Source organism: Tamandua tetradactyla, chromosome 1 (assembly GCF_023851605.1).
Source record: "Tamandua tetradactyla isolate mTamTet1 chromosome 1, mTamTet1.pri, whole genome shotgun sequence".
NCBI lineage: Eukaryota > Metazoa > Chordata > Mammalia > Pilosa > Myrmecophagidae > Tamandua > Tamandua tetradactyla.
The window spans coordinates 22649523-22669756 of NC_135327.1; positions in this window are offsets into that span (position 1 = coordinate 22649523).

The window sequence follows — 20234 nt, forward strand, 5'->3', positions numbered from 1 at the left end:
AGTGGTTGTTAAACTGGATTAGGTGATGACATGTCTCCACCCATTTGGGTGGGTCTTGATTAGTTTCTGAAGTCCTATAAAAGAGGAAACATTTTGGAGAATAAGAGATTCAGAGAGCAAAGCAGAACAACGCAGCCATGAGGAGAGTCCACCAGCCAGCAACCTTTGGAGATGAAGAAAGAAAGTGCCTCCCGGGGAGCTTCATGAAACAGGAAGCCAGGAGAAGAAGCTAGCAGATGATGCCGTGTTCGCCATGTGCCCTTCCCCATGAGAGAGGAACCCTGACTGTGTTCACCAAGTGCCTTTCCACTTGAGAGAGACCCTGAACATCATCAGCCTTGAACCAAGGTATCTTTCCCTAGATGCCTTAGATTGGACATTTCTATAGACTTGTTTTAATTGGGACATTTTCTCGACCTTAGAATTGTAAACTAGCAACTTACTAAATTCCCCCTTTTAAAAAGCCATTCTGTTCCTGATATATTACATTCCATCAGCTAGCAGACTAGAACAGCTGCCATAAGCATGCATGCACAGATCTTTGTGTGGTTATAGTTCTGCTCTCTCTAGGAGTGGAACGGCTGGGCCATAGGGCAGATGTATATATAATTGTAGAAGAAACGGACACACTGTTTCACAATGTAGCTGTCCCATTTTGCATTCCCACCAACAGTGTATGGGAGTTGCAGTTGTTCTGCATCCTCTCCAGCACTTGATATTTGCAGTTAAAAGAAATCTTTTTCATCAGTTTTAAGAGGTATGTAGTGATCAGAGGGCTATTGTGAGGGTCAAATGAGTTAACTCTAAAAGGGCTGAGACCTTTACGGTGCCTCTCTTAGAATCATTAGCTCCTCCTGTTCTCACCACTGTGGGGAGGCCAGAGCATCACCAGAAGTGGGAAACTCAAATGCCAGGTGGGCTGGTGGGTCAGGCAGAGGCTGTGGAGAGCTGGTGAGCACCTGCTCTGCCTTAAAGCTGGGGATCCCTGAGAAACAGACAGTGAGGTGGAGAGTTGCAGGCAGGTGGTTTTCCGGGGAGTGCCCTTGGAATCTTGGGGAGTGGGGGGTGGGGGTGAGGGAAGCAAGATCAGGCAGTCGCAACAGACCGGCCTCAGCCTGTCCCTTTAGGAGCTCTGGAGCTGGGACAGCTCTTCAGGGATGTCCTAGACAGAAGTGGGGAGACCAGGCCTCTGTCCCTGCCCTCACCAGTCTGGAGAGGCAGCTCCTGGGAGAGACATAACATTGGAAAAGGCAGCTCCTTTCATCTGAGGGGCTCAGCTGTGTGCCGCTAGCAGCCACACTCTGGGCATCCGAGGGACTCTGTGCCTCGGCCCTGGTGCAGGGATTAGGGCGGCTACTCATGTCCATTTCCAGGGGCAGCCGCCCCTCAGTTATGGGTGATGGCTGCTATGTGGTAAAAAGGACCTGGGTGGACAGAGCATATATTTTCTCAAGAGAAGTTGGAAATTGAAACTTTGATATTAAGTCTCCCAATGTTTAAAATGCTAGAACCCCCTTGAGATGTTTAAAACATGCTGTGAGGGGCCAACATGCTAGGGCCAATGGCTGGACAGGGCCTGGGGACCATCTGCTGGGACCCCACCCCGCCATCCACCCGTACACCTGCTCTGCCACCACCTGACGTCACGTTAGCCGTTACTATGCATTAGTTTAGTGTCTGCTTCCCTTGCCGGAGCGTGAGCCCCACTGGGGCAGGAAGCTTTTTGGTTTTGCTTTCCACGGCATCCCCAGCATTCAGGGCTGAGCCAGGCATGGGCTGAAAGTGAGCAAGAGAAGGAAAAGCCGAAGTGGGTGTTTTGCTTCAGCTTGCAGAGCATTTATTTGGAAAGAAAGGAGAAAATGTCCCTCTTATGTGGCCAGCCCCAAGGGGGCTGCCGTGGTCCCCACCTCCTGGTTCCGTCACCCGGTGGGGGAGAAGATCATACTGGACAGGGCTGCCCGCGAAACGCACAGCATATTGTAGAAATGATGGGACGTGACTTCTGTGGGGAGATCATAAAGGCATTTCTGCCTTGTGCACTCTTCTGGGTCACGCACAGCCACCACGTCATGAGGACACTCGACAGCCCTGCACCAGGCAAACAAGCCAGTTTGGAAGCAAATCCTCCAGGCTGTCAGACCTTCGGGTGTCTACAACCTCATGGAAAACTCTGAGCCAGAACCATCCAGCTCCGGAATTCCTGACCCTCAGAAATTGAGATATAATGTTTATTGTCATTTTAAGCCCCTAAATTTGGGGTTAATTTGTAACAACTAACACATGTGACAGAGCGATATACAATATATTTTATTACATGTAATTAAAGTTCTCTCACATTCACACACCCAACTCATCAGCAAGCCTGATTGGCTCACCCTCCAAACGTATCCATAATCTAAGTACTTCCCCCAGTTCCAGTCACCACCTGTACCCCGGCCACCACCACCTTCGCTCCCCTGGGTCATCGACAGCCCGTTCTGTCCCAGCAGCCAGAGAGCTCCTGCCCCCTCACTGCGTAAGTGGAGCTGCAGTGGGAGAGGCGGCCCCACGGCCTCCCAGACACAGACACAGCAGAGGGGCTTCAAGGAGGAAGTGTCCTTGGGGAAATAGGAATGTTTAGCAGGGTCCTTCTCCAGTGAGTTCTCTCCCTCCCTCCACCCTCCCCACCCCCATCCAGAAGAGTGATTCTGGGCTGGCCAGACAGGAGAGGGTGGTGTCAGGGACAATTGAGGGTGTGCCTGTGGTCATCCATGCCTACCTGTAGCCCTGTTGCCAGCAGGCAAGGGAGGACAGTGGTTTAGAGCACACTCTGTGGAGTTAAAATTCTAGCGCTCATGGTCTGGCTGTGTGACTTTGGGCAAATTACTTAACCTCTCTGTGCTGCCAGTTCCTTCTCTGTAATATGAGACTACTATTGCCTACTTTGTAGGGCTGTTATAAGAATTTAATGAGTTAATATGTGCAGAAGTGCTTAGGATACTGTTTAATATAGCACACACAGAAATTACATAAGTGGAAGCTATTAATATTATGGCCATAAATCAAATCCCAGCTGGCCATGGGTTGTTGTGTGACCGGGTGGAGGTCACTTTGCATCTCTGGAGCCAGTTTCCTTACCTTTGATATGGGATCTTATTGACATCTCCATTGGGACATTACTGAGGATTTAGGGGAATCATGTATGGGAAAACCTCAATCGGGTGCAAGGTTGGTCCAAGTTTGTGCACATATGCGAGCCTCTGGTGTCTCAGCATATGTAGGGCCTAACCAGGCACTTGTATCACCTGAACTCCTCCTACCTGTGCTCTGAATGCCTTCTCCTTGCTGCAGGGCGCCGGCTGATCAACCTTTCAAGCACACCCAACTAGGTCCCTTTCATTTTCTCAGGCTTCTTGGTCTGTAGCACCACCTTCTGGCTTGAAGATACATTGCGCTCAACTCACCCAGTCTGCATAGATAAAGCAGAGGCAAGGGGATATACACTTGAGCGCTTGCTGAGTGCGGAATAATTTTGATGTCTACATCAAAGTAGGTAGTACATTTTGTACAGCATGATATTGAGGCTCACAGAGGTCACACAGGGCTGGCTGTGGAATGTCATTTGAACCCCTCACCCCAACTCCTAATATTCTCTTAGGGTGGGGAATCTGAGTTCAAGTTCTGCAGTGGGCCCTAGGGGATGGGCCTCTCCCCTCTCCCCAGAGAGGACTCAGGGGCTGAGATTGGGCAGGGTGGTCCTCCCAGGGCCCGGATTGCAGAAGGAAGAGCCCTGACCGGGAGTCCCCAGGCCGGAGTCTTGCTCTGGCTCCCACAACCACCAGCTGAACAATTTCTCACCCCTGTTTTAGCACTTATCATTTGGACAAGCATTTAATAGGGGCATTACGTTCTAATGTGAGTAGAAATTTACGGTCAGTAAAAAGGGACAAATACACGTTTAAAAACTTCTAAAATCTTTTAAATCACCCATAAAGTATGATAAAGAGAGTTTTCTGAATGCAGTCTTTTACAGTAACAAATTCCTGAATACAAAGAGGGCCAGTAAGGAAAGCCATTAAGTATGTTCACAATTATAATTTTAGATTCTACTCTTACTCTGAAAGATGTGTGGGATTAGAACAGTGGGTTCACACCCCCGCTTCTTGCTTTGAGCTGGGCGTATGCCCAGGAAGAATTGCCTAAATCGTGTAGCTTGTTCTCCCTTCTCTCTCTCTCTTTCTTTCTGAGCACACATAGTTGAATTCTGGTATTATATACCAAAAACAACTAGTATTTATTGAGCAGTGATTATGCATCAGGTACTGTCCTGAATCCTTTACCTCCATTAATTCATATAATTCTCACAATGCTATGAGGTAGACATTATTATTGTGTTGTCTTTCCACTTTATAGATGAGGAAAGTGAAGCACAAAGGGATTAAGTGATGATCCTAAGGTCCCACAGCCAGTGAATGGTAAGAGCCCAGATTTGAAATCAGGGAGTCTGGGACCGGGACCCACACTTCATCACTGGGTTACCCTCTTGAATTGAGGCTCTACAGGAGCCGTGTGTACATGTCTGTATATTAGTTGCCAGCCTCAAAAGTCTGTTACTGGGGTGCATCTTCAGCTGTTCCTTTCCATCAGGGCCCCACTGAGGGCATATGATCATTAACTTTTGAGCAAATGCAGGAGATTCTTTTTCATCTCTAAGACAGGAATAGTCACTATCACATCACAGATTGCTGGAGATCCCAGTATGGAAGATATAAAAATTGTAAGCATATATGCACCTAACAACAGAGCCCCAAAATATATGAAACAAGAATGTATAGAACTGAAGGAAGAAATAGACCATTCAGCAATCAAAGTTGAAGACTTCATTGCTGTACTTTCAATAATGGATAGAACAACTAAGTAGAAGATCAGCAAGAAAATAGAAGACTTAAACAGCATGATAAACTGACTGACGTGACATCTATAGAACATGCCGTGTGACAACAGCATATAGTCTGTTTTCTTAGACCATATTCTAGGCCACAAAGCAAACCTGAATACATGTAAAAGGACTGAAATCACACAAGGTACATTCCTCAACCACATGGAATGAAAATAGAAATGAGTGGCAGAAAAAAAATGGGGAATTTCACAAATATGTATATAATTAAGCAATACACTCTTAAATAATCAGTCAGTCAAAGAAGAAATCACACGGGAAATTAGAACATACTTTTAGATGAATGAATATGAAGACACAACATAATAAAACTGGCATGCAGCTAAAGCAGTGCTTTGAAGGAAATGTGTAGTTATAAATGCTTATCTTATAAAACATAAATTTCTCAAACCACTGATCTAAACTTCCACCTTAGGACACAGGAAAGAAGAGCAAACAAACAAAAACTAAAACAAGCAGAAGAAGGAAATAATAAAGATTAGTGCAGAAATAAATGAAATAGAATATAGAAAATAGAGGAAATCAATGAAATTGAAAGTTGGTTCTTTGAAATTTAAAACCCTTTAGCTAGACTGACCAAGAAAAAAAGACAGGAGACTGAAGTCATTAAAATCAGGAATGAAAGAGGAGATACTACCCACACCTTATAGAAATTAAAAGGATTATAAAGAAATACAATGAGCCACTATATACAAATTACATAACTCAGATGAAATGAGCAAATTTCTAGAAATACACAAACTACCAAAATTGATTAAAAAAGAAATAGAAAAATCTGAATAGACCTAAAACAAGTGATTGAATTAGTAATTCAAAAACTTCCCACAAAGAAAAGCTCAGACCCAGAAAGTGTCATTGATGGATTCTGCTGAACATATGAAGAATTATTATTACCAACTTTTCCCAAAGTTCCAAAAGAAAAACAGGAAAGGAGGGAACATTTCTTAATCCATCTATAAGGTTAGTATTACCCCAGTCCCAAAGCAAGAACAGACATCACAAGAAAACTATAGACCAATACGTCTTATGAACATGGACACAGAAATCATCAACAAAATAGTAGCACACCAAATCCTGCAACGTATAAAATGGATCGTGCTCTGTGGCCGTCTTGGTTTGAAGCTGTATGTATTCTAGAAAAGACCATGTTCTTTTCCTCCATTCCTGTGGGTGTGAACCTGTTGTGGGTGGGGCCTTTTGACTATTTCAGTTGAGACGTGACCCACCTCATTCAAGGTGGGCCTTAATCCTCTAACTGGAGTCCTTTACAAGAGATAAAAGACAGAAAAAGAGCCCCAGCGAAGCCACTGAAGGCAGGAGATGAAAGCATGGAAACCCAGGAGAGAAGGACCAGCAGACATTCCTATGTGCCTAAGCACCTCTGGGATTGAAATTCAGAGGAGTTCAGTTTTCCAGAGCTCACTGGTAGCCAGTCTTCAGAGAGAAACCATTGCCCTTTTCTTTTTTTTAAATTAATTTTTACATTAAAAAAATATATAACAACACACACAAACATTCTTAACTTATGATCATTCTGTTCTACAGATATAATCAGTAATTCACAATATCATCACATAGTTGCATATTCATCATCATGATCATTTCTTAGAACATCTGCATCAATTCAGAAAAAGAAATAAAAAGATAACAGAAAAAAATTCATGCACACCATACCCCTTACCCCTCCCTTGCATTGATCACTAGCATTTCAATCTAAATTTATTTTAACATTTGTTCCCCCTATTATTTATTTTTATTCCATATGTTTTACTCATCTGTTGATTAGGTAGATAAAAGGAGAATCAGACACAAGGAAACCATTGATTTTTTTTAAAAGCCTAGGAACTGTAAGTTTGTAAGTTAATAAATCTCCTTGTAAAAGCCAAGCCACTTCTGGTTTATCTCATTCTGGCAGTGTAACTAAACCAAAACAATGACCAAGTGGTATTTGTTCCAGGAATGCAAAGTAGGTTTAACATAGAAAATCAACTAATATACTATATTATATCAATAGGAAAAAGGGCAAAAACCACATGATCATCTCAAGAGATACAGAAAAAGCATTTGACAAAATCCAACACTGCTTCCTGATGTAATACTCAACAAATTAGGAATACAAGGTGTTTTAATCTGTAAGCTGCTAGAATGCGCTATACCAAAACTGGAACAGCTTCTAAAAAGGGGAATTTAATAAATTGCAAGTTACAATTCTAAGGCTGTGAAAAGGTCCAAATTAAGGCACCAAGGAGAGGTTAACTCTTGAAAGGCCGATGAATTTCAGGGTTTCTCTCTCAGCTGGAAGGGCACACATGGCGACATCTGCTAGCTTTCTCTCCTGGTTTCTTTTTTCATGAAGTTCCCCCAGGGGTATTTTCCTTCTTCATCTCCAAAGGCTCTGACTGACTCTGTTGTTCTGGTTGCTGTTGATTCTAGTGGCTCTAAAGCTTTTTCCAAAATGGTTCCCTTTCAAAGGACTCCAGTAAGCAATGCTACCTTGAATGGGTGAAGACGTTATCTCCATGGAAACCATCTAATCAAAAGTTACCACCGGGGATGCAAGGGTAGTCCAGTGGTAGAATTCTTGCCTGCCATGCAGGAGACCTGGGTTCGATTCCCGGCTCATGCACTTCCCAAACAAACAAACAAACAAACAAAAATTCAGCAAGTGGTGCTGCAATAAGGGGATACTCACATGGAAAAAGAATGAACTATGACCGCTGCCATATAACATGCAAAAAAAAAAGTTACCACCCACAGTTGGATGGGTCACATCTCCATGGAAATAATAAAAAAGATCCTACCCAGCAATATTGAATAAGGATTAAAGGATGTGGCTTTTTCTGGGGTACACAACACTTTCCGACTGGCACAGAAGGGAACTTCTTCAACCTGAGAAGAGGGAACCAGATTGAAACAAAGATTGAAAACAAAGAAGTAAAACTAGATGACATGATCTTGTTTATAAAAAATTCTAAGGAATCGACTTAAAACCTATTAAAATTAATAAACAAGTTCTGCAAGAGTGCAAGATACAAGATCAATATACCAAAATCTATTGTATTTCTATACATTAGCAATGAATAATCTGAAAATGAAATTAAGAAAACAATTCCATTATAAAAGCCACAAAAGGAATAAAGTACATAGGAATAAATTTAACAAAAGAAGTATAAACTATATGATCTTCAAAACTACCAAACATTGTTAAAAGAATTTAAAGACCTAAATAAATGGAAAGGCAGCTCATGTTCATGGATCAAAAGACTTAATTTTGTTGAGATGCCAGTACTCCCATATTGACCTGTAGAGTTAATGTTGCATTGACTATCAAATTCCTAGCTGGCGTTTTTGCACAAATTGACAAGGTGATCCTAAAATTCATGTGGAAATACAAGTGTGGTAAGTTGAATCATGTACCTCAGGAAAAAAACATGTTCTTGATCTTAGTCCATTCTTGTGGCTGTAAACCCATTGAAAATAGGATCTTTTTAAGAGGTTAATTTTAGTTAAGGTATGACCCAACAGAATGAGGTTGGGTCTTAATCCTAGTATTGAAGACTTTACAAAGAGAAAGCCACATAGAGGAACAAGAGGCTGGACGTTAACAGAACGTGGAAGAGAAATGTGACATCACTATGTGGCAGGAAAGCCAAGGAATCCATGGATTACCAGCTATTCAGAATGCTACCAATCCCAGAAGGTAGCAAGCTGTCTAGCTCTGAAACTGTTAGCCAACAAATTCCTGTTGTTCAGCCAATCACTTTTTCCTTGCTGCTTTCAGAGTACTCTCTCATATTTGGGATTTGACATTCTGATTAGTATGTGTCTGGAGTAGGGCTGTTTGGATTTGTTAGGTTTGGCATACATTGTGCTTCTTGGACACAAATATCTATGCCTTTCAGAAGAGTTGGGAAATTTTCTACCATTTATTCAAAAACTTTTTTATGCCCCTTTTCCCTTCTCTTCTCCCTCTGGGACACCCATAACACGAATGTTCGTGTGCTTTATGTTGTCAATCAATTCCCTGAGGCTCTACTCAATTTTTTCCATGCTTTTCTCTATTGGTTCTTTAGTCTGTTCAAATTTGGATACTCTATCTTCTAGCTTTCTGAGCCTTTCTTCCTCCTTTTCAAATCTGCTCTTGTATAACTCTAGTGTATTTTAAATTTCATCTGTTGTGCCTTTCATTCCCCCCAAATCTGTTATTTTTTTTTTGCATGCTTTCAAATTCTTTATGCTCATCCAGTGCTTTCTTTTTTTAAAAAAATATATTTTTACTGACAAATCTTCACACACTTACAGTCCATACATGGTGTACAATCACTGGCTCACAATATCATTACATAGTTGTGTATTCATCACCATTATCATTTTTAGAACATTTGCATCACTCCAGAAAAATAAAGAGAAAAAAGAAAAAACTCATATACCCCATATTCCTTATCCCTCCCTCTCGCTGACCACAAGTAATTCAATCTATGTAGTTTCTTTTTAATCCCTTATCCCTCCCATTATTTATTTATTTTTTTATCCATATTTTTTTTTACTCATTAGTCCATACCCTGGATAAAAAGAACATCAGACACAAGGTTTTCACAATCACACAGTCATATTATAAAAGTTATATCATTATATAAGTGCCTTCAAGAATCAAGGCTACTGGAACACAGTTCAACAGTTTTAGGTACTTCCCTCCAGCCACTCCAGTACACCATAAACTAAAAAGGGTTATCATAAGAATAATCTCCAGGAAAACCTCTTGACTCTGAACAGTCTCTCAGCCACTGAAACTTTATTTTGTCTCATTTCTCTCCTCCCCCTTTTGGTCAAGAAAGTTTTCTTAATCCCATGATACTGGGTCCCAGCTCATCCCAAGAGTCCTGTCCCGCATTGCCAGGGAGATTTACATTCCTGGGAGTCATGTCCCACATAGGAGGGAGGGTAGTAAGTTCACCTGCCCAGTTGGCTTAGAGAGGGAGGCCACATCTAAGCAACAAATGAGGTTCTCTGGGAGTGACTCTTAGGCATAATTATGAGTAGGTTAGCTTATCTTTTCCTTTGCAGGAATAAATTTCATGGAGCCAAACCCCAAGATCGAGGGCTCAGCCTATTGATTTGGTTGTCCCCACTGCTCGTGAGAATGTCAGGAATTCTCCAAATGAGGAAGCTGAATATTTCCTCCTTTCTCCTCAATCCCCAAAGGGACTTTGGGAATATATATATTTTTCACTGCCCAAATTACTCTGGGATATATTGGGGCGTCATACTAATCTGGACAAACCAACAGAATCTCACATCTTATTCAAGATTCCATGTAATTATGGTGTTCAGCTAAACTGACCATACAAGTTGAGGTAGGTATGCGCTACTCAAAATATAAATTGTGTACCAAATAAACATCTCTCCCTTTGGCCTCACACAGAAGTTGAAGTTTTAAAATATGGACGATATCATCCTTTACCCTGTATTCTGATTTACCTTAGTTCTGTCCAGGTCAGCTTCATTCACATCTCTAGTAGAAGTCTGATCCTTTTTTCAACTTTTTAAATAGTTCCTGTATGGGGTACTGCTGGCTTTCATAGATCAGAGCTCGAATTCTGAGTCTCAGGTGTCACACAAATACCCGAAGATTCTGGGAATGACCAGGTTATATACAAACAGCTCAGTATCTCAGAATTTTGAAATAACAGTTACAACCCCTGAATATATGTGGCTTCTGTGAGAGCTTACAATCTAGGACCCTTTACGAAAAGCCCCAACCTGATAACCCACGTTCTTGACTTCAATTCAACAGGTTTTTATATTATAGTTAGTCCATATGATTGAGGCATAATAGTATTTGTCTTTTTGTTTCTGACATTTCAGATTCAACATATAGTCCTTAAGGTTCATTCACCTACTTGCATGTCTCACAACTTCATTCCTTCTTGCAACCCCTCAGTAGTCGGTTGCATATATACACCACAGCTCCCCCTTCCTTTCCTTAGGCCACCTCCATCCATTATGAATCAAACACTGCCACCATAAACACCAGTGTGCCAATATCCATTCGTGTCCCCACACTCATTCCTCCAGGTATATACTGAGCAGTGGGCTTGCAGGATCAAATGGCAACTCCACCCCTAGCCTCCTGTGCAATCACCACCCACCCTTCTAAGAGGCTATCTTAGAAGTAGTTTCGCTACCGACAGTGAATAGGTACATCTCATCCTCCACATTTTCTCTAGCACTTGTTTCTCTCCTTTTTTTTTTTTTTTTTGCATTTTTTAAACTTGTTATTGTGAAATATATGTACAAAAAAAAGCAATAAATTTCAAAGTACACTGTAACAAATAGTTATACAACAGATTTCAGAGTTTGATATGGATTTCAGTCCCACAACTTTAGGTTTTTCCATCTAGCTGCTCCAACACACTGGGCTCTAAAAAGAAATATCAATATAATGATTCAGCTGTCATACTCATTTGTTAAATCTTAACTTTTCTGTTATAATCCCTCCTTCTCTTTTGATCCTTCTCCCAATCTTTTCTATTTTATTTTTTATTTTTAACCTTTTTATTATATAGTATAACATATATATAAAGCAAAGAAATAAAAAAGCAGTAGTTTTCAAAGCACTATTCAATAAGTAATGACAGGGTAGATCCCAGAGTTTGTCACGGGCCACCATACCATCATCTCTTATATTTCCTTCCAGCTGCTCCAGGATATAGGAGACTAGAGGGCTTAAATATTTTTTTATCATCACAATAAACTTTTTTCCTTCTTTTTTTTGTGAAAAATAACATATACACAAAAAAGCTATAAATTTCAAAGCACAGCACCACAATTAGTTGTAGAACATATTTCAGAGTTTGACATGGGTTACAATTTCACAATTTTAGGTTTTTACTTCTAGCTGCTCTAAAATACTGGAGACTAAAAGAAATATCAATTTAATGATTCAGCATTCATATCCATTTCTCTCCGTTCATTTTTAAATAGTTTTATTCACACATCATACAATCCAACCTAAGTAAACAGACACGCCTCTCCCACCATAATCTAGATGACGATATTTCCTTTTCTTCCACAAAGAATCCATACCCCTTCCCATGACCCCCACTTGTTGACATTTTGTTTTGGCATAATGCCTTTGTTACATTCGCTGGAAGCATATTACAATGCTACTGTTGACTATAGGCCCTAGCTTGCATTGATTGTACTTTTTCCTGTATACCATCCATTTTCAACACCTTGCAATATTGACATTCATTTGTTCTCCCTCATGCAAAAACGTTTTTTGTATTTGTACATATAATCACCATCATTGTTCACTCTAGGCATTCCTAAGTGATACCGTCTCAGTTTTTATCTTCTTTCTTTCTGCTTTCATATGTGCCACCAGCCCTTCTCTCTCAATCATACTCACATTCAGCTTCATTCAGTGTACTTATATTATTGTGCTACAATCAGGTAGTATTGTGCTATCCACTTCTGAATTTTTACAATCAGCCTTCTTGCGCAATCTGTATTCATTCAGCACTAATTACCCAATCTCTATCCTGTTTCTATCTCCTGGTAACCTGTGTTCTTAACTTCCCCTCTCCAAGCTCACTCATTAATGTTAGTCTATATTAGTGAGACCATATAGTATTTGTCCTTTTGTTTCTGGCTAATTTCACTCAGCAAAATGTCCTCAAGGTCCATCCATGTTGTTACATGCTTCATGACTTTATGGTATCTTAACAGCTGCATAATATTCCATCGTATGTATATAACACAGCTTTAGTCACTTTTTCCATTGATACACATTTGGGCTGTTTCCATCTCTTGGCAATCATAAATAAACATCAGTAAACATCAGTGTGCAAAAGTCCATTTGTGTCCTTGCTTTCAGTTCCTCTGAATATATGCCTAGTAATGGGATTGCTGGATCATATGGCACTTCTATACTTAGCTTCCTTAGGAACTGCCAAACTGCCTTCCACAACGGTTGTACCATTTGACACTCCCACCAACAGTGGATAAGTGTGCCTCTTTCTCCACATCCTCTCCAGCACTTGTTGTTTTCTGCTTTTTCGATAATGGCCATTCTAGTGGTGTCAGATGCTATCTCATTGTGGTTTTGATTTGCATTTCCCTAATAGCTAGTGAAGTTGAGCATCTATTCATGTACCTTTTAGCTATTTGTATTTCCTCTTCTGGGAGGTGTCTGTTCATGTCTTTTACCCATTTTTAAATTGAATTGCTTGTCTTTTTTGTTGTTGAGTTGAAGAATCTCTTTATATATCCTGGATACTAAACCATTATCTGATATGTGTTTTCCAAATACTGTCTCCATTATGTAGGCTGTCTTTTTACTTTCCTGACAAAGTTCTTTGATGCACAAATGTGTTTAATTTTGAGCAGATCCCATTTATCTATTTGTTTTTTCAATGCTTGTGCTTTGGGTGTTAGGTCTTGGAAACTGTCTCCTGTTAGAACTTTTATAAAATATCTGCCTACATTTTCTTCTTAAAGTTTTATGGTCTTAGCTCTAATGTTTAGGTCTGTGCCAGTTTGAAAGGATGTATGTGCCCTAGAAAAGCCATATTTTAATCCTAATCCCATTTTGTAAAGGCAGCTGTTTCTTTTAATCCCTATTCAGTACTGGATGTTTGAAACTTTAATCAGATTATCTCCCTGGAGAGGTGACTCAATCAGGAGTGGTTGTTAAACTGGATTAGGTGGAGATGTGTCTCCACCCATTCTAGGTGGGTCTTGATTACTTTACTGGAATCCTATAAAAGAGGAAACATTTTGGAGAAAGCGGGAGATCCAGAGAGAGCAGAGAAGAACAACAGATCCACGAGAAAGTCACAACAGAGAACACTGTAGAACCACGAAGCAGAGAGTCCACCAGCCAGCAACTCTTGGAGATGAAGATGAGGAAGGAAAATGCCTCCCAGGGAGCTGGAGAGAAAGCTAGTAGATGACACTGCGTTCGCCATGTACCCTTCCAGCCAAGAGAGAAACCCTGACTGAATTCACCATGTGCTTTTCCACTTGAGAGAGAAATCCTGAACTTCATCGACCTTCTTCAATCAAGGTACCTTTCCCTGGATGCCTTAGATTGGACATTTTTATAGATTTGTGCTCTAGTTTGCTAGCTGCTGGAATGCAGCACACCAGAGATGGACTGGCTTTTAATAAAAGGGGATTTATTTCATTAGTTCTTCAGAGGAAAGGCAGCTAACTTTCATCTGAGGTTCTTTCTTATGTGGGAAGGCTCAGGGTAATCTCTGCTGGCATTCTCTCCAGGCCTCTGGGTGCCAACAACTTTCCCTGAGGTGATTCTTTTCTGCATCTCCAAAGGCCTGGGCTGAGCTGTGAGTGCTGAGATGAGGTATGCCGAGCTGCTTCGGCTGTGCTGTGTTGCGCTCTCTCATTTGAGCACCGGCCAATTAAGTCAAACATCATTCATTGCAGCAGGCACGCCTCCTAGCCAACTGCAAATGTAAAGCAGCAACAGATGAGGTTCACATACCATTGGCTCATGTCCACAGAACTAGGTGCCTTCACCTGGCCAAGTTGAAAACTGAATCTAACTACCACGACTTGCTTTAATTGGGACATTTCCACAGCCTAAAAACTGTTGACTTGCAACTTATTAAATTCCCCCTTTAAAAAGCCGTTGCATTTCTGGTTTATTGCATTCTGGCAGCTAGCAAACCAGAACAGGTCTCTGATCCATTTTGAGTTAGTTTTTATATAGAGTGTGAGATATGTATCCTCTGTCATTCTTTTGTATGTGGATATCCAGTTCTCCAAACACCATTCATTGAAGATGCTGCTCTGTCTCAGGTGGGTTAGTTTGACCACCTTATCAACAATCAATTGTCCATAAATGAGAGGGTCTATTTCTGAACACTCAATTCAATTTCGTTGGTCAGTATATCTATCTTTATGCCAGTATCATGCTGTTTTGACCACTGTAGCTTTGTAACATGCTTTAAAGTTAGGGAGTGTGAGACCTCCCACTTCATTTTTCCCTCTCAAGATATATATCTATTTTTTTGCATGGGCAATCACCAGGAATCGAACCCAGGTCTCCGGCATGACAGGCGAGAACTCTGCCTGCTGAGCCACCATGGCCCACCCCACTCAAGATATTTTTATCTCTTCAGGACACCCCACCCTTCCAAATAAATTTGGTTATTGGTTTTTATATTTCTGTAGAGTAAGTTGGGATTTTAATTGGTATTGCATTGAATCTATAAATCAGTTTTGGTAGAATAGACATCTTAACTATAATTAGTCTTCCAACCCATGAACACGGCATGACCTTCCATTTATTTAGGTCTCCCATGATTTCTTTTAGCATTTTCTTGTAGTTTTCTGTGTATAGGTCTTTTATATCCTTAGTTGAATTTATTCCTAAATATTTGATTATTTTGGTTACTATTGTAAATGGAAATTTTTCCTTGCTTTCCTCCTCAGATTGCTTATCATTAGTGTATAGAAACACTGCTGATTTGGGGGCATTAATCTTTTACTCTGCCACTTTACTGCACTCATTTATTAACTCTAGTAGCTTTGTTGTTGATTTTTTTTGGATTTTTAACATATAGTATCATATCATTTGCAAACAGTGAGAGTTTTACTTCTTCCTTTCCAATTTGTATGCCTTTTATTTCTTTTTCTTGTCTAATTGCCCTGGCTAGAACTTCCAGCACAATGTTGAATAACAGCTGTGACAGTGGGCATCCTTCTCTTGTTCCTGAAATTAGAGAGAAAGGTTTCAGTTTTTCCCCATTGAGGATGATGTTAGCTGTGGGTTCTTCATATATTCTCTTTATCATGTTGATAAAGTTTCCTTCTACTCCTATCCTTTGAAATGTTTTCATCAAGAAAGGATATTGAATTTTGTCAGATGCCTTTTCTGCATCAAATGAGATGATCATGTCATTTTCCCACTTTGATTTGTTGATATGATGTATAACATTAATTGCTTTTCTTATGTTGAACCAGCCTTGAATACCTGGAATAAATCCCACTTGGTCATGATGCATAATTGTTTTAATGTGATGCTGGATTTGATTTGCAAGTATTTTGTAGAGGATTTTTCCCTCTATATTCATTAAAGAGATTAATCTGCAATTTTTTTCCTGTAGTATCTTTGTCTGGCTTTGATATTAGGGTGATGTTGGCTTCTTAGAATGAGTTAGGGTAGCTTTCCCTCCTCTTCAGTTTTTTTGAAGAGTTTGAGCAGGATTGGTACTAATTTATTTCTTGAATGCTTGGTAGAATTCACATGTAAAGCCATCTGATCTTGGATTTTTCTTTTTGGGGGGCTTCTTGATGATTGAGTCAATGAATCGCTTTCTCGTGATTGGTTTTGTTGAGGTCATCTATTTCTTCTCAAGTCATTGTTGGTTGTTCATGTCTTTCTAGGAAATTGACCACTTCATCTAGGTTGTCTAGTTTATTAGCATATAATTACTTATAGTATCCTCTCATTACTTGAGTTCTTCTTTCTGTTTGCCCAATGTCTTCTTTGTATTCTCCCTCAACTCATTGATTTGATTTTTGATGAGATTTTGCATATCTGTTCGAACAGCCTGAATTAGTTGTTTCAACTCTTATATCTCATTTGAAGTGTTGATTTGTTCCTTTGATTAGGCCATATCTTCAATTTTCCAATTATGACTCATTTTTTTCTGCTGGTGTCTAGCCTTTTGATTTCCTTAATTAGTTCATTCTGGAGGTTGTTTTCACTCTTTTATGTAAGGTTTTCTTACTGGACAGCTTTGTTCTTTATCTGTTCTCTGACATTCAGTTCTACTTATTCTAGACCTCTAGCATAGGTTCTGTTTAACTGATCAGAATTTTTCAGTTCTTGTTTTTCTGTTTCTTGCCCTGCCTATATGGAACTTTTTTTTTAGGAGAGTCTCCTCTGATATTTTAGAACTCAGTCAGATTTTCCCAGATCAGACAGGCCCAGATCTCAGGAGAAAAGATTGGCCAACGTCAGTTTTCCCTGAGGGTGAGACCCAGCAGGTTGACAGACTTTCCTGTGAAGCCTCTAGACTCTGTGCTTTTCTTATCCTGACCAGTATGTGGCACTTGTCTGCCTGCAGCTTCCCACCAGCTTAAAGTGATTCTTTAATTTCAACCAGGGGCGTGGTTGAGACAGAGGTGAGGTAGTAGGATGGCCTTGATTGCTTCTGATTTCCAGTCCCTGGGGCCTGAATTCCTTAAAGGAGGTATTCCAGTTGAGTTGGGCTCTGTCCTACTTTTCTTGGGGGAATTTCCTTTAGGAAATTAACCGCTTTCACCTGACTAGTTACTTTGTCTCTCAGACAAACTTTGGTTCCGCCCTTGCCTGGGGCACTGCTGGAGCCTGAAGGTGCTTCCAGTTCTATCTAATGAGCTATTAAGAAGTAAAAAAAGAAAAAAAAAGAAAAAAATCCTGTTCAGAGCTTAACACCACCCTCCCCACACACACACTCCTCAGGTTTGTCAATCAAAACCTTGAGTTGGTATATGGCTCTGTGTATGTTTAACTCTATATGCCCCCTTTTCTTGGGGCCCAGCCCTTTTCCAGTGTTTCGTGCTGTCCAACTCAAAAAGCCTGTTTTGTTTTGTTTTATTCCACCAGCTCCCCCCCCTCCCCCGTCTGGGGCAAAAACTCCCAGTTCCTTTCAAAACTCCTAGCTCCTTTTTATTCCAGGTTTATCTGTGCTAGGGACCTGTATTCAGTAGTCAGAATTTGTTGATTAATTCCACATTTGGAGCTTGGTTGAGCTAAGCTCTCGCTACTAATTTCCTTTCCAGACTCCAGAAATCAGACTTTACTGGGGAACCAGCCTGTGGTGCCCTTAGGGGAGGGGTACCAGTCTCTGTGGCTTGGGGGACTTACAGTTCTGTGTGGGATCTCAGCCGTCCACCTTGTCCAGACTGGTGTAAGCTGTGTGTCCAATCACTCATGTTCCCCCAGCAGTTGTTCTGACAGTTCCTGGCTATTTACTAGCTGCTCTAGAGGACAAACTAAATTCCATGCCTCACTCTGCTGCCATCTTACCCTGCCTCCATCCAGTTCCTTCTTAATATCCTTTATCTCTTTAGCCAGCTTACTGAATTTATTTAGGAGATTTGTTTGAATGTCTCTGATCAATTGTTTCCAAATTCTGTTTTTCCTCTGACTTTTTAATTCACTCCTTTGACTGAACCATAGCTTCCTGTTTCTTAGCATGGTTTGTAATTTTTTGCTGATGTCTGGGAATCAGATTATCTTTATGAATTTACTCTGGAGGTTGGATTCTCTCTCTTGTCTAAGATTTTGTTGTTGATTGACCTTGTGTTACTGCTCTTCTTTGACTCTTGGTTCATCAGTATTGTCCAACGAAAGCAGGGCCAGAGACCCTAGGGGGGTGTACACAAGTTCCACAGGGCCCTGGGGAGAGGGTCAGACACCAAAAAACCTTTAATACCACTCCCCAAGAGTGCACTTTTCTGGCCTTCCCAGCAGATGGTGAAGTTCAGCAACCTATTTCCCTTAGCCCTCAGGAGGCAGGCCAGCTTAGCTCTCTGCTGGCCTCTTGGAAACACAGAAGTGCATAACCAGGTGGGTTGAAACTGTGGGACCCAGTCATCTAATTCACCAGTAAAAAGCTGGAACAGTGCTGGACTGTGACCTGTCCTGTACTTGGTGAAGTAGATTTCTGTGGCCCTTTCAGAAGAGGGTCTGAGAACTGGACAACCCGAAGTTATTTTCCCCAAGAGTGTGGGATGGGTCCTGGAGCTGGAGCTGAGGGAGTTACAATCTGTCACTGCAGTTTCTCTGTCTTTGTCCCACACTTTTCTGAGAGCTGCACAATATTGCCCCTGATCTTCCAGAAGTCATCTCAGAAAATGCAATATTATTTGGCAATAAAATGAAACGAAGTACTGATACATGCGCCAACATGGGTGAATCTTGGAAGCATGTCTTGTGACAAGCCAGTCACAAAAGCCAAAACAGTGTGTGATTCCATTTATAAGAACTATTCAGAACAGAAAAGTATATAAAGATAGAAAGTATATTAGTGGTTGCTTAGGTCTGGGGAGTGGGGGCTTTGGGGTAAATGGTGACTGATTACTGTTGGCTATGGGATTTCTTTCTGGGATGGTGAAAGTGTTCTAAACTTGCTAATAGTGATGATTACAGGACTTCATGAATATATTAAAAACCATTAAGTTTTACTCTTGAAATGGGTAAATTGTATGGTATGTGAATTATAGCTCAGTTAAAAAAAAAAAAAAAGACATGCAGCTTCTTCTTGGTTCTTCTGCAATGCTCACACTCCACATTCCTCTTCCCGGGGCACTTCCTCGCAGAGCCCAGTCGCCAACCTGTGAGCAGTCCAGCCTCGTGGACAGGCTATGTTTAGAGGCTGTGGTGGACAGAGTCTTCTCAAGTCCAGGAGCCAGCCATGTGCATGAAGCATCCAGCTCCTAGCCTTGAGACATTCCCAGGCATTTGGGCCTTTCCAGGTGAAGGCTCAAACATCATCGCATGGGCATAATATTCCTGCTAGGCTCTGGCCCAATTCCTGGCTCATGGAACTGTAAGCATAATAAAGCAATTTTTGATTTGCATACTAAGTTTGGGGTAGTTTTAATAAATGTATTCAAAGTATTTGATGCTCCTCCCATAAAGGAGCATCTGGATGGGCTTGGGACTGCTTGACCCAGAGAATATGGCAGAAGTGATATCACGTGCCTCCCAAGGCTGGGTCACAAAAGGGCATGCCACTTCTGACTGTTCCCCAGAAATCAATGGGTGGCACAGGATTAGGGCTCAGGAAATATTGGTTCTTTTTACAGAAGATTCTTCTCACAACCAAATTCTTCATTTTTGGCTTTAATATCATGAGCTCAGAGCATTCTTCCTCCGCTCCCCTCCCCCTGCCAGGTTAACCTCTCTAAGCAGGATACACTCAAAGACTGGTGCATTCTTGTATTTTCCTCCTTGTAGCAATCATAGACACCTAGTGAATTAATTATTTATGTGACAGATCAGGATTTACCCCTGTGCTGAAGACAGCACAGATACCTGTGCTGATCAGATATCTGAGATGGGAGGATGGATGCTGCAAAAGTTAGGAGGTGGTTTTACGTTGGGTACACAGCTGACAGTGTCGGCTACAATTTTCTAAAGTGATACCTTTTGGTTGTCATATGGTCTTTTATTGAAATATTTTCCTCTGTTGTCCTACCAGCTGGACAATCCACTGCAGTACTGTTGATGCCATGTGCTATTGTGAGGGTGGTGGCCATCCACCTTGCAGCCCAC